Raw genomic sequence first — 14,512 nt, 5'->3', positions numbered from 1 at the left:
ATAGGGCATAGGCAGATTTGCATGGTACAAAGGGTAGCCAGAAGTCAAATAGGAGCACTGCCCATTTCTTCCTGGTCAGTTGAATCTGGTTGAGCTGCAGTAGTCACTTTTCATGCACACTTTCACTGAAACCACTCTACCTCAAGGTCTTTTGTGACTGCTTGTGATGATGGTCCTTCTATAGTGCTATGCAAACCAATTAGACCCACTGGTGGCCAGAATTCAAAGCTTCGCATAAAGCCACCTGCCAAATAATTTTGGATGCTTCTAGGGAAGTTCAATGGGACTGTTTATAATACAGTGGAAAGATGCCTAACTGAAATACACTGATGAAGAAATTGCTGAAGTGATGTCCACATGATCAAGCAAGAAAACACAAAGAAACAAGTGGTAGATTACTTCTCCTTCCAGACACCAACTTCCCCCTGTGGAGATTCCTACAGGAAGAGCTAAACTGATACCAAGCTGGCAAAAGAGAAATGTTTTGGCCAAGTCCTTGCAACAGCAGCACAAAATAAGGAGAGAAAGTTGGGCTTTGAGAGAAAATATCTCAAAATTACTATATTATTTGAATACATTCTTGATTTCTTATGACTCCAATTTTATTTTTTGCACTAAAGAATTTGTTAACATATTAAATGATTAGCTGATGAGAATGCCTCTGAGAAACCTTTGTATCTTTCAGGTGTATAGAATAGCATAAAACAAAGAAGAGATAGATATTATAAAATGGTGTCATAAGGCCGGGCGTGGTGGCTCATGCCTGTAATCCCAGCACCTTGGGAGGCCTAGGTGGGTGGATCACGATGTCAGGAGTTCAAGACCAGCCTGACCAACATGGTGAAAACCTGTCTCCACTAAAAATTCAAAAAATTAGCCAGGTGTGGTGGCGAGCGCCTGTAGTCCCAGCTACTGAGGACACTGGGGCAGGAGAATTGCTTGAACCTGGGAGGTGGAGGTTGCAGTGAGCAGAGATCACGTTACTGCACTCCAGCCTGGATAAACAGCAAGACTCCATCTTGGAAAAAAGATATGCCGCATAGTCATATCTGCCTTGCCTGAAAGTACACTTTCCTGGTTCTAGTAGGCATCGCAGGGCTTAACATGAAATTAACACCTAGTAAAACTTCTCATTTTGAATTCATGGATACTAAACTATAAGGAAATTGAAAGTGCGTTTTGTTTGCTTGTTTGTATTGTAGTAGTATCTTTTTTTTTTCATTTTTTTGTCTTTCCATTTATTTAGGTGTTTTAAAATTTCTCTAAACAGTATAAGTTTCAGGGAGGTGCATTCTATACAACTGTGATTATATTAATTCCTAAGTACGTAGTGTTTTTAAGATTTTATAAGCATTGAAATTTTTTAAAAAATATAATTGGCCAGGCAAGGTGGCTCAGGCCTGTAATCCCAGCACTTTGGGAGGCCAAAGTGGGTGGATTGCCTGAGGTCAGGAGTTCGAGAGCAGTCTGGCCAACATGGTGAAAGCCTGTCTCTAATAAAAATACAAAAAAATTAGCCAGGCGTGGTGGCATGTGCCTGTAATCTCAGCTACTCTACTCAGGAGGCAGGAGGCTGGGGCAGGGGAGTTGTTTGAACCTGGGAGGTGGAGGTTGCAGTGAGCTGAGATGGCACCACTGCACTCCAGCCTGGATGACAGAGTGAGACCCCCGTCTCAGAAAATTAAAAAAGAAAGAAAAAAATGAAAAGAAAAGAAAAAATATAATTGACACTTAATAATTGTGCATATTTATGGGGTACGATGTGATGTTGCCATATGTATATAAATTGTGTAATGATCATAATACGGTGAGAAGCATATCTATCATCTTAAACACATTTACCATTTATTTGTGATGAGAACATTCAAAAACCTCTCTTTTAACTATTTAAAAATACACAATACGCTATTGGTAACTAGTCATCTCATTATGCAATAGACCAGCAGAACTCATTTCTCCTGTCTAACTGTGGTTTTGAATCCATTGACCAATGTCTCACTGTCGGTCTGTCCTCTCTGCGTCTCCATCCTCTAGAAATCACTATTCTACGCTCTACTTCCATGAGATGCAGTTTTTACATTTCGCATATGAGTGAGGTCATGTAGTTTTTTTATGTTAAGTGAAAAAGGGATAAGTTTTTTCTAATCAATTTATTTCAAAAGGAATTCTCTCTAGGCTCTGTAGAGAATCACCACTAAGATATATATAATTCTAAAAATAAAATGTTATTAAATATGGTGTTACTAGCAGTTTAAATTACCATTTACTGAAGTCAATGTGGCAGGAGACATCTTGTGGTCAAAGCAGAAATGAAGTGAATTTCTTTGAACAGAATAAAGAAATCTCAGAAGATGATAACTTTATATATAGAAGAAAATGGAGGAAAGTTAAATATGTGGTACAGAACACATGAAATTAAAAAAAAACAATATAACTATTATGTATAAAAATTTCTGTATGGGCAGGCAGGGCGCGGTGGCTCACGCCTGTAATCCCAGCACTTTGGGAGGCTGAGGCAGGAGGATCATATGATGTCAGGAGTTTGAGACCCCTGGCCAATGTAATGAAACCCTGTCTCTACTAAAAATATAAAAATTAGCCAGGTGTGGTGGCACACGCCTGTAATCCCAGCTATTCGAGAGTCTGAGGCAGAAGAATAGCTTGAACGCAGGAGGCAGAGGTTGCAGTGAGCCGAGATCGCACCATTGCACTCCAGCCTGGGCGACAGAGTAAGACTCCATCTCAAATAAATAAATAAATAAATAAATAAAAATAAACATAAAATCTACATCTGAATGGACTTACGCAATTTAAGAGTAAGCAAAAAAACCCTGAAGTATAAAAAACAAAGCCTTTTTATTCTAAATATTCAATGAATAGTTTAATATAAAATTATTCAGATCTATTGGTTTTTATATTATCTGGGTTCTCACTTTCACAAATTAATTGAAATTGGTTACTTTTCCTCTTATACTGCTTCCAATTGTACTTTAAATATTAATAAAGTCAGAAAAGTTAAAAAAGTAGTTAGGTTAGGCTGGGCGTGGTGGCTCACACCTGTAATCCCAGCACTTTGGGAGGCCGAGGAGGGCGGATCATCTGAGGTCGAAAGTTTGAGACCACCCTGACCAACATGGAGAAACTCTGTCTCTACTAAAAAACAAAATTAGCCAGGCTTGGTGGCGCATGCCTGTAATCCCAGCTACTCAAGAAGGCTGAGGCAGGAGAATCGCCTGAATCCAGGAGGCGGAGGTTGCAGTGAGCCGAGATCGTGCCATTGCACTCCAGCCTGGGCAACAAAAGTGAAACTCCGTCTCAAAAAAAAAAAAAAGTGGATAGTTTATAAAATTGTTAATTATTGTGTTATATTTGCCTCTATACATCTATATCTATCAGTGTATCATTTATTTATTCATTTATTTAATGACATGGCTGAACCATTTTATATTTTCTGCACGTTGCACGTATTATGAAACTTCAAAGTATATATTTCCTACATATGAGAATATTTTCTACAGAAAATAGTGCTGTTATTACACATTAAAAAACAAAAATGAGCTTTCATGTATATATTGTTTTTTGTATTTTCTATTGGTCAATATATTTGTGAGTCATTCATGTTGCTGCATGTAATAGAGATTTTTGTTGTTGTGTTTCTGTTTTGTTATAATATTGTTTTTGCTTAGCAATGACATATATACATATAGGTATATTATATACTTATAACAATATGTCACAGTTAGTTTTTGATCATCTATCAAAAATCACCTTAATTGTGCTGACCTTGGGTCCCATCTTTATTAGGATATCCTAGTTAAAGGATGGAAAGCAGTAATTCTCCATGAGCTCCATCACATGTGATAATGGCAATGTGTAGGTGCCAAGGCGTCCCTTTGCTTTCTGAAAGTTTTTTCAAAAGTCATCTGACAAAAGGCAGATTAAAAGGGAAAAACTTACAAATGTATCAACATGCACAGGAGTTACAGAAAAAAATGGGGGCCTTGGAGCGACACAATACAGGTTACAGCAGCAAAACACGTTGTGGGACGGAAGAAAAGAGGATGCCTGTCTAGCAAATATGGTCTTGTAAAGCAGATGAAATCTGTCACAGGTATTAACCCTCAGGGAGAAAATATGGTAAGTGTTTCTTTTAGGTCTTCAAAGCTATCAGACCTTCAGTTAATCTTTCCTAGATCTGGACAAGGGAGGGCCTTCAGAGAAAGCCTGATTGCATAATACCTATTTTCTCCACAGATGCAAATCTCCCCCATGAAAGACAGTTTTGCAGGACTACTACTGTTTGCAGGCCCTCAGAACGGCCATCTCAACATAACTCAAAGAAGTATATTTTGGGTGAAATATTTGGTTTCCTCCAGATGCCATCTGAACATTACAGTAACTCCATTTGTTATTAACTCAGTTGATCCCAGGGACTCCCTAGGTATCCAAGAGGACTGAGGAGTGACCTTCTCCAGCAACATAATATCTGTCAAAGAAAGTGGAGGTTACCTCCTATTGCAGGTGAGATGTGAAAGAAGGATCACATTTTGCTCCATCTTTGAGCAAAGAGAGCTTCAACAGCAAGGGAGTTCAATAGCTCTGCTAAGCTTTTGGGCTGCTTCTTCCATGACCTAAGGCAGAGTAGGTAGCTGGGTATGAAGGGTCAAGGATCTCGGGTCTGGAAGGGCCTCTGTTTTCAAGAGAGTACAGTATGTGACCAGGAATTGCCTCTCTAATGACCTACACTGTGAGGCTAGATAGTACAATTTATTGCATAAGAAACTCATACACAAAATATTGTGATAAACTTATGGAACAAAGCCTCTGGCAACCATGAGAGAAGGTTTATAAAGACACTGTAGTGAAGGAGTCTCTGGGGACACAAATCAGAGTGGCTGTTTTATTGTGATTTTTACAGATGTTTAGCACCCTTTGTTGGAGGGGGTTGTACGCAAGGTAGGCTGATTTGCAAGTAACGATGAATGACAACATAAATAATCTTAAGCAAAATTTGTAAATGATAAATATTTTGCCTCTGGAGCACAAAAAAAAATGCCTAAAAGATGTTTGGCTTGTTTTAACATTGTGGGTGATAAAAAGGTCAATAGTATTTTTTTGATACTGTCAGGGATGGAGTGTCCCTCAGTTTACCAAATAATTTTCAGAAATTTAAACAGGATAGTGGGCTTTGTACTATGTATGGGGCAATTCCTCATTTTATTTTTTTTTTTGAACTCCTTTTTGAGTATCTTTGTGTACTGAATGAGCATGTCAAATGAATCTCCTCTGGAGGAGGATGTTATCAGTAAGGTTACACCTGTGCTCCTGGAGAAAGTTGGGCATGTTTAAGATCCTGGCAGTAAAGACTGTGCACAACATCGAAGCTGCTGAAGTATCCCATGGGTACACAGGTAAAAACATATTTTGTTTCTTCATCTGAGAGGATGTTGGTTCACAGCATTAAGTGGTGTTAAGCTTGTGGTAATCAACTGTTTAAGAAGAGCCTAGCTTGGGCTATAAATGTGGAAGTAATGAAACTAATCACCTTTTCTCTGAATAGGCCTATTAAGATTGATTTCAATTCTTGATTGACTTTACATTGCGCCATGTTAACTATTTTAACATAGTGGAAGAACAATGGGGTATCATTTTTTTTCAAGCCAATTTGCAAGTGCCAAAGACTTATTTTAATTTTAATTCATTACTCATTTGATCAAAGTGTCTTTAGCCTTACTCAAGAATATTTTAGGGCAATGGGTACCATAACCATGAAGGATTTAGGCAAGGCAATATAATAGTTAAGGCGAGGAATATCTACTTGTTCCCTAATTTGGGTTCCATAATCCCCTAAGATTAGAGGGATACCTTATTTAAAATTAGTGGAATCCCAAGGCACAAATGTAAATTGAGCCCCAATGTTAATTAAGGCCATGAAGCCTTTTCAGTTGTGCATTTTGGCAGATGCAAGTTAAATTAGAATCTATGTCTTAGAAGTACAAAAGCCGATCTGTGCCTTTTTATCAGTTAGCTACATACATTATTGTAGCAAATCTTAGAATTCTATTTAGGTAGAATTTTCTTATTATTTTATTTCCTTTTTATAATTACCGTTACCCAGCTCATATTTATATTTCTTCCTTCAAATAGGCTGGAATCAATATCCCCAGGGTTAAACACCTCCTTAATAAAAATGGCTGAATGAAACTCTTAGCTCCATCACAGGGGTATCATGTATGCTTTCTTATAATCCTGAAACTCAAGATCTTTTTTCTGATAGAGACATAGGTAGCAGCAGAAACAATAAAATTTATTTCATAGAATTCTAGTGATCCTTCTGCTTTTAAGAAAGTGGAACTCAGAAATCTAAATATTGACTCTTCTTCTTCCCCTCTACACAACCAACCATCTGATGGTACCATGTGTCACACACAGTGTAAGTCTTTCACCTGAGCTCTCTATTATATGGACCCAGCATCAGGTTGAGACAGAAAAGCAGTGGTCATAGGGTAAGGGTCGTTCACCTGAGTCTAATGTCAGACAGGGCTTATGCTGGAATTCAGATGAAAAACGTCATCTAGAATACACAAATAGGTCCAAGCTAAGACATATGACCTGGGGACACTCTAAGGAGAGATTCAGTTCTATCCTTCTGTTCCTAAATAGAAGTTATCAAAATTTATGACTTCGGAGTTTTAAATCTATAACAGAGTCTGGGTAGAATTCAGCAAAAAATACTTTCAGCACAAAGTAGCACAGTTCAGAGTGCAAGCTTGCCAGCAAGAAACAGCTCCAACTGCAGGCTCGCCAGCAGGCAGCCAAGCCAGTTGGCAAGCCAAACAAGGGAAGAAGGCTTACCAGTGGCGATAGTCATCACTAGCTACCCAGATCATTGTGCCAATTGTTGCCACCACTATTAATGTATAGGATATGCCACAACTCAAAAATTTGGTTGAGATGTAGAAGTGGATGATGCCACACACACACACTAAGAGTATGAAAAGGTGTATTACTCACAAACAGAGGCTTTCTGGAGAGAGCATGGTGGCTCACAAGCAGTTTCAGAAATGGCTTGAGAAAGCAGGGAAAGAGGACTGGTTTGGAGTTTTCTCTCATGGTCAGAAGGTAGGGCCAGAGTGGGGATTCCCATATGGGAAGGCACTTACACTGTTTGAAGCCCCACTAGTGCCAAAGAAAGGAACATCCAGGCTTTCTTAGCTTTCCTACATGTGGGGTGGAAGGGAAAGAGAGCAGGATGAAGACCGAAATATGTTAGCAGTAAAACATCAAAAAAATGTATTCAGATCACTTATGACAAATGTGTCCGGGAAGTAGATGCTGATGAAGGTCTAAGAAGCACCCATGGTTACCAGGGTTTTTCATTTATTAGCTTTACTAAAGAAATTTAATTTATCCTGAAGCATAACATTACACTAAAGCAAGGGAACCAAATTGGTGCATATAAAGTAAATAAATGTACTACTATAATATTCCGAAGATATACATACTCCATGCTTTTCTTAAAATTAAAATTTCCTTATACATATACAGATACATACCATATAGGATTACTATTTATATTAAAATTTAATTCATTATTTATCCCCTTTGAAATCTTAGATTAACACAAAATTATCTAATTAATTAACATTTTCCAAGCACTTTTCAGGAATGCTACAGTGATTTACTTAATATTACAAAAATAAGAAATATAAAATTCTCAGTATGCTGCTCTCCTAATACTATGCTATGGAGAGTAAAAATAATATTTGCCCACTCAGCGAATTCCTTCATTTCTGTGATGAATATGATAAGGTGCACCCATGTAATTTGCATATATAATAGGAAATGTCATTTTATAGTGATACCTTAGTAAAATAACTATATAATTGATTACATATTATATATGCAAAAATTACATATTATATATACTAAAAATTATATCTATACATGATATAGATATAGAAAGAAAAACTCTTATGCTGAACATTTTCTACAGAATTCAATATGCTCACATAGGTGTAAAACTTACTAGCGCATTTGAACCAGCAATAATAACCATTTTAGATTGTAACACATGTGTTCTTGTTTTAAAGTATTCAGTATTAAACTATTCATTCAGTTCCTCTAAGCATACAATGACATATTGCTTAACTTAATATTAGACATTTTATTAGTTCAATAAAATAGTTCAATATCTTAATGTGTTCAATTAGAAACACTGTTGCATTCATTCACAAAGGTACATTAAGTTTTACTGTGAATTCAAACCCCACTTGCACTTCCAAACCACAAAACATAAAAGTAAAATCTGCAGACACACAGTGCATATTTAATAGCCATTAAGTAATTCCTTAGTATTCAAATCTGCTGACGAAATACATCAGAAAAATAATGAAACCTGAATTGTGTCAGTTAAACGGACTTTGTGTTTTCTGAGCTCAGGATGTTTTCATATTTAATAACAGATCAACCTCTACTTTTCTAACCTCAATTCTCATTGTAATTCAAAGTTATTATTTGCACGTGTTTTTTAGTCACAGAAAAATGTACTGTCCAATATGGTAGCTGCTAGCTACCTATAGTTATTTAAAGTTCAATTTATTAAAATCTTTAAAATTTAGTGCTCAGTCACACCAGCCACACTTCAAGGACTCATGATAACTGGCTGGTAACCACTCTACTGAACAGAACAGAAATGAGAATATTTCCATCATTTCAGAAAGTGTGATTGGACACCAATATTATAATAGATACAAGATGGAAAAAGAGAGCCACATTCACAGATTCATACAGAATGCATTTTAGTTGCAGAAGAGAAAAACGGTTGCTAGATAGTCAAATACGTATTTATAAATTAAATAGTTATTTAATCATGTCTACCCTAAAACTGTTAAAAAACATGTTACATACTCTGAAGTTTATTAAGAAAATTCAGAAAATATAGACATCTACAATGAAATAATCTCCAAAGTCCTAGTAATGAAAATAGTCAATATTAATTTGTTGAAGTATTTATTTCCAGAACTTTGCTTTTCCTAGATAGTTAAAAGATAATTAAAATTGTCTGTCACTTAATACAGTTTCACATATTTTGTTTACATTTAACTATATATAAATTCCAGGTTACCCTAGATTTTCTGAAAAAAAAATTACTCTTATCTGTCTTATGTAGTTATAGTCACAGTGTACATATATAGACTCAAAACAGAGTTTTCATTCATAATTTTAATATAATTTTCTATCAAAATTAGATTTCTATAAACTCCCAATTAAGCTATTATCATGTCTCTGATAACAAAATAACATAATATTAGAACACGATAGTATTTACATGGGGAACCATCATTAATAACCCGATTTTACCCATTCATGCTTGCTTAATGGGATGGTTATTGTCAGCAATGGACTTTCCTTTAAATTTGTTCGGTTTATGAGAGATTAGTTCCTGGTCTTAGTACGTGATTTTCTAGCCCTTTTTCAAAAATGCACTAAAAGTTAAAAGCAGCAATTTTAACATTATGTCCCCAAAACAAGAGGAATTACTACTATTATATTAAAAGATGAAATGTTATAATGATATAACTATACCTGTTAGAGACAAATCCTAAATGTGGCTACATGGGATTTTGAATATTTCACTTTGCACAATATGGGGAGGTCTGACCTGAGACATTGAAATTGCAAAGAAGAAAGCAAAAAAAACTATGTGCTGAAAAGAAGTTGATGCCCCAATATATAGGTATGTAGTTTTAGAACCCAAATTAATATTTAATGTAAGTTTATTGTTATATTTGCAGCACAACTAGAGTCATCTTAGTTTAGTTTCACCCAGAAGTAATTCTGAAACAAAGACTGTGCATAGGTATATTTTTGGTAAGTGATCCAGGAAGTATAAGTGAGAGAGTAGAATAAAGTAACAGAAGAATTACCAATAAAGGGTAATTTTGTGAGTGGTTTAATGAGGTGGGCAACTGAAGCTCAATCTTCCCAGGAATGTCAGAGAAACTGCATGCCTCAGCAATGTTCTAAGAAAAGATGAGAAGATTAAAATATTCAGCCTCTGCTTTTTTTTGCCTCTCACCAGTTGAATATTGACTCTGGCAACACTAAATTCCAAGCATTCTAGGACTAAAACTAGGGGACCTGGCTAGCTCTCTTGGTACTGTAGGAAGTGCTGAATCTGATAAGCAGGAGCAGAGAGACACATGTATTGGAGGTAGAAAGCTCCAGAATTCATGGAGTATGTGGCTTCAACTGCACTCAGAGGAGGCTGAGACAGTGCTGATTGTCCACCCATTTTAACATTCAAATGTGCTCATGCTACATTGATTGATCCTCTCTGTTATGGAGGCCCTAATGTGGTCTCTACCCATAATCTCTAAAAATGATGTGAAAATGAAGGTTAGGTCCACAAGCTAGAATCCCTGTGTAGGAACTACTTCCAAGCCTGTAGTTATAATGTATTTCCTTTCTTAATAAACCATATCTCTCACCTTTGACTAGCCCTTTAGCTAGTTGATTTTTGTCACCATATTTGGAAGCACCCAGTTGTACTCCAGTGAATCCTATGTGTCTCCGACTGTGAATGAACTGCTATGTCCTATATAGTGCTGTTGCTACTGGAGATTTTCAGGATGCTTTTGGAATAAATTCTAAATGACAAGACTTTTCATTATTACCTCAACATTCACAGACTCACATGTAGGCAAATGGTTGGATATACTTAGGTCAACAGCCAAGATCTATTTGTTAGAGTGTGTGTCGAAGTTACAACTAACCTCGCCTACTATCTATACATTTCAAGACATATTGCCCTCCTTCAAGAGAGACAGAGTATTATTCAATTGCTGGGAAAACAATTGGTAAAATGTCCTTTATAACATACGACATTGTAATTGGCATGAAATTCACTTACTCATTCTACCTTGATAGACATTTGTGTTGTTTCCTTTTTGTTTGTCTGGATATTTATGAATAGGGCTACTATGAACATTCTTTCCCAGATCTTTTAGCATAAATAAGCATTCAAATAAGTGCAGAAAGAAATGACAACTAATGAATCGTGCTGCCAAATTACTTATTGATTCAGTCTGCGCCCAAGGGAAAAAGAGAAGCCGCACAGTAATTTGAACAGGAAAATTACATAGTTTTTAACATAGAAGATTTAAGTAATGCGGGAATTACTTCTTTTTTTAAAATTTATTTTATTATTATTATACTTTAAGTTTTAGGGTACATGTGCACAATGTGCAGGTTAGTTACATATGTATACATGTGCCATGCTGGTGTGCTGCACCTATTAACTCGTCTCTTAAGAAGTAATGCGAGCTGTGAAGAATATAGGAACAGCAGAATGAGAAGCAACCACTATTCCAAGGAAAAGCTACGTCTCTGAGGATAAGATCGAGGATGTGCCTGTGGCTCTTGGATGGCAAAGAAGTTGCTGTGGTACCATGTTAATGGAGCTGGCTGGAAGTCTGCCCTCAAGTATGCCAGGGAAGGCTGTTCATGAGAAGCTTCTCTGGAGGTGCTTTGCTATAAAATTGCCCAAATTTGGATGCCAAGGGGAGCTGGTGGCCACTGGGTATTGATGGCCACAATGTGTGCAGGAGCCAAGTCCCCTGGATAAGCTGTGGGAAGAGCAGGAAGCAGGTGTGGGAGGAAGCCATATATGCCTCAGGAACTTGCCAAGTGAGTACATCAGAACCAGGAAGCAGAGTTCTTTTTCTTTTTTTAATAAGCTTTAATATCTCACTAGCACCCTCCACTGACAGTTTCATTGTCAGCTGGCAAAAAAAAAAAAAAAAAGGCACTTTTCTTTTTAACAGAGTAGGTAAAAAGAATAAATTTGGAGCTTAGAAGCAACAAATAGAAAACCAGCACACCTATCCATATAAAGAATGAAATTAGATGCTTTCATCTAATTTTGGACTATTTTACTTTAACATAGAATGGATATGGTTCTTTCTAAAGACCAAAGCTTTTTAATGCATTATAAAAGTCATTACTAATTTCATGCATCCAAAGTGAGGGGGAGAAAAAACTTACAAGAAATGAAATGGAATATCTTTTTCACATAGGACAATGGTGGCGTTTAATTTTAAGAATGTATTAATGAATTGCATCTAAAGATACACTCCTACTGATTTAAAAAATGATCATGTGAAAGTCATTTGTTATATAACTTCAAGAACTACATCACCTTAATTGTTCCCTTCTTAGTCTTTGACAGAGTTTTATATTTGAAAAGATTGATATATTTTGACACCCTTCAAACATTTTAAGGCATTTACTAAATATAATGTGTCAAAGGGTACTTGTCACAATTATTCTTAAATTACACCAGGAATGCTGAATCTCCTCCAATCACATTAGATTCCCAAAGGCTACTAAAATAATTGTTGGAAATTCAAAATATTTCTCTAAGCAGAATCACTAACAAATCATCTCTACAAGGGGAGAAGAAACTGACAAACATTTATATAGGTAGGGTGCTTTTTAATTTTTATTTTTTTGGTTTATATAAAATATAAGTTAAAGGTTCATATATAGGAGTGTTTAAGTTTGTGATAATTTTTTAAGCTGGTCTAGGTTTTTAAATCATTTGATGTTTTAAATTAGAATCATATCAAATCCAATATTATCTTATATTTATTAAACATATGCCAAATTTAGTGTACCCTCTGAAGTTTTATTGAAGACACATCCATTTTTCATTAAAATCTACATCTTTTTGAAATAAATTTTAGCATTCATCATAATTTATTGCATGCCACAAAAGGGTATATAATTGTTTTTCAAAAAAAGAAAATTAACATAATAAGTATATTGCCTTATATCTTTGTAGATCATTCACCCTGAATTACAGACTCACCCATGTTGGGAGAGAACTTATATGTAATCTAAAACAACTTTCTTGATAGGTTTGAAAGAAAAATGAATCCAACTTCTGACTTCAGCAATTATCTTAGCCTAAAAATGCTCTAAATAATACACAATATATATCATGTTTTCTAATATATTAAAATAATACTGTAATAATATGACTACAGTGACCATAAAACTAACTGTCTTAGTGGGGTATATTATATAGCGAACAGGTAAACTGTTGTGAATTTAGTCTTGATACTGTGTAAAATGAAACATCTCTGCATATACTGGACATACAATCATCCTAGCTCTCAACTCCCTTGGTAGGAGTCCTCTGTTTGTATTCATGTTGACTTATTTTTTAATTGTTGTTTTTGAAATATTGTGTGTTGCATTTTAGATTTAAGGCAATTTGGGGGTAAAAATAAAATTTTAGATTGTTTTTATGACTGGAATACAAAAAGTGTCCATTTTATAAGTTTAAAATTTTCTACTCACCTACTATGTAAAAAGAAAACCATTACATTATTTTATGATGCAAACGTCATATTTTTAAAAAATCAATTTGTAAATGAATCAGATACTAACTTGTTCAAAATCCTGGCAGGAAAGTGATGACAAACACCAACTGGTAACTGAATAGCATTTATGGAAAAGACGGTTACTAAAGTGTGGGTAGGGCTAAGGAAAACATCAAAGGGTGCTGAAGCATCCAGCATCTCGCAATACTGGGAAATTTTAACCCTCCTTAGGACTGAAAAATTACAGGGAAGGAGCATCCAGAATAAATATCCCTATGTATCTGTTTACTTCTTTCTTATTGGCTGTTGATGATAGCCATTGACCAACATCAGCTAGAAGCAGAGAGCAAGGGAACTCAAATGGAACATGGGACAACATCAGGCACAGGACACACAGAAAGATAAAGAAAGGTGATTAGATTTGGAGGGCAAAACAGAATATTCAACACACATACTAAGACAGGGTAACTTGCTCTGAAAGAAAACAAAGCTAGATCTACTTTTGAAGATTTATATTTATAGCCTGGAATTATTTCTCAACCTAAAATATTAAGATTATGTATATTTTTTAAATATTTTTAGTTTGGAATGGAAGATTATCTCTTGTGGATATGAACTTAGCTTGTTTTTGTAGCTTGTTTTGTAGCTTTAACAACCCATCACAGGTTAAGTAGTTGCAACAGTAAAGTTTCATCTGGAAAAGTTTGCACATGAAAGTGAGGTAATTGCTAAAAGAAAGTTGGATAAATGGACTATTTCCAAAGTTGTGCATAAGGAAAAGGAAAACTGACAAAGAGCAGAAAATTACTTAGCCTTTGCAATACCAGGGAGCAGAGGGAGATAAAGGGAGTGGTCACATAACCTGAAGAGGCTATTTCACAAGCAATATCACCTCCCGTAGAGGGACATAGATAACTCACGGCAAAAGGTAGGGGAAAGTCCTAGTATTAATGTCCTGGCTTCACTCTCTTCCCATTTCTGGTCTCCTCTTGGTTGTTGTGGTGGACTGAATTTAGTAAGAATAAGAAAGCAGAAAGCTTAATGACATCTTGCATAAAGATCCAGTGCCTCAGGTCACAGGCTGGATGAAAAAGGATAAAGAGGAGGTCTGGAAGGGCAAA

Source organism: Pongo pygmaeus, chromosome 4, assembly GCF_028885625.2.
Source record: "Pongo pygmaeus isolate AG05252 chromosome 4, NHGRI_mPonPyg2-v2.0_pri, whole genome shotgun sequence".
In the NCBI taxonomy this organism is placed as follows: Eukaryota; Metazoa; Chordata; class Mammalia; order Primates; family Hominidae; genus Pongo; species Pongo pygmaeus.
This window is presented reverse-complemented; position numbering follows the sequence as displayed.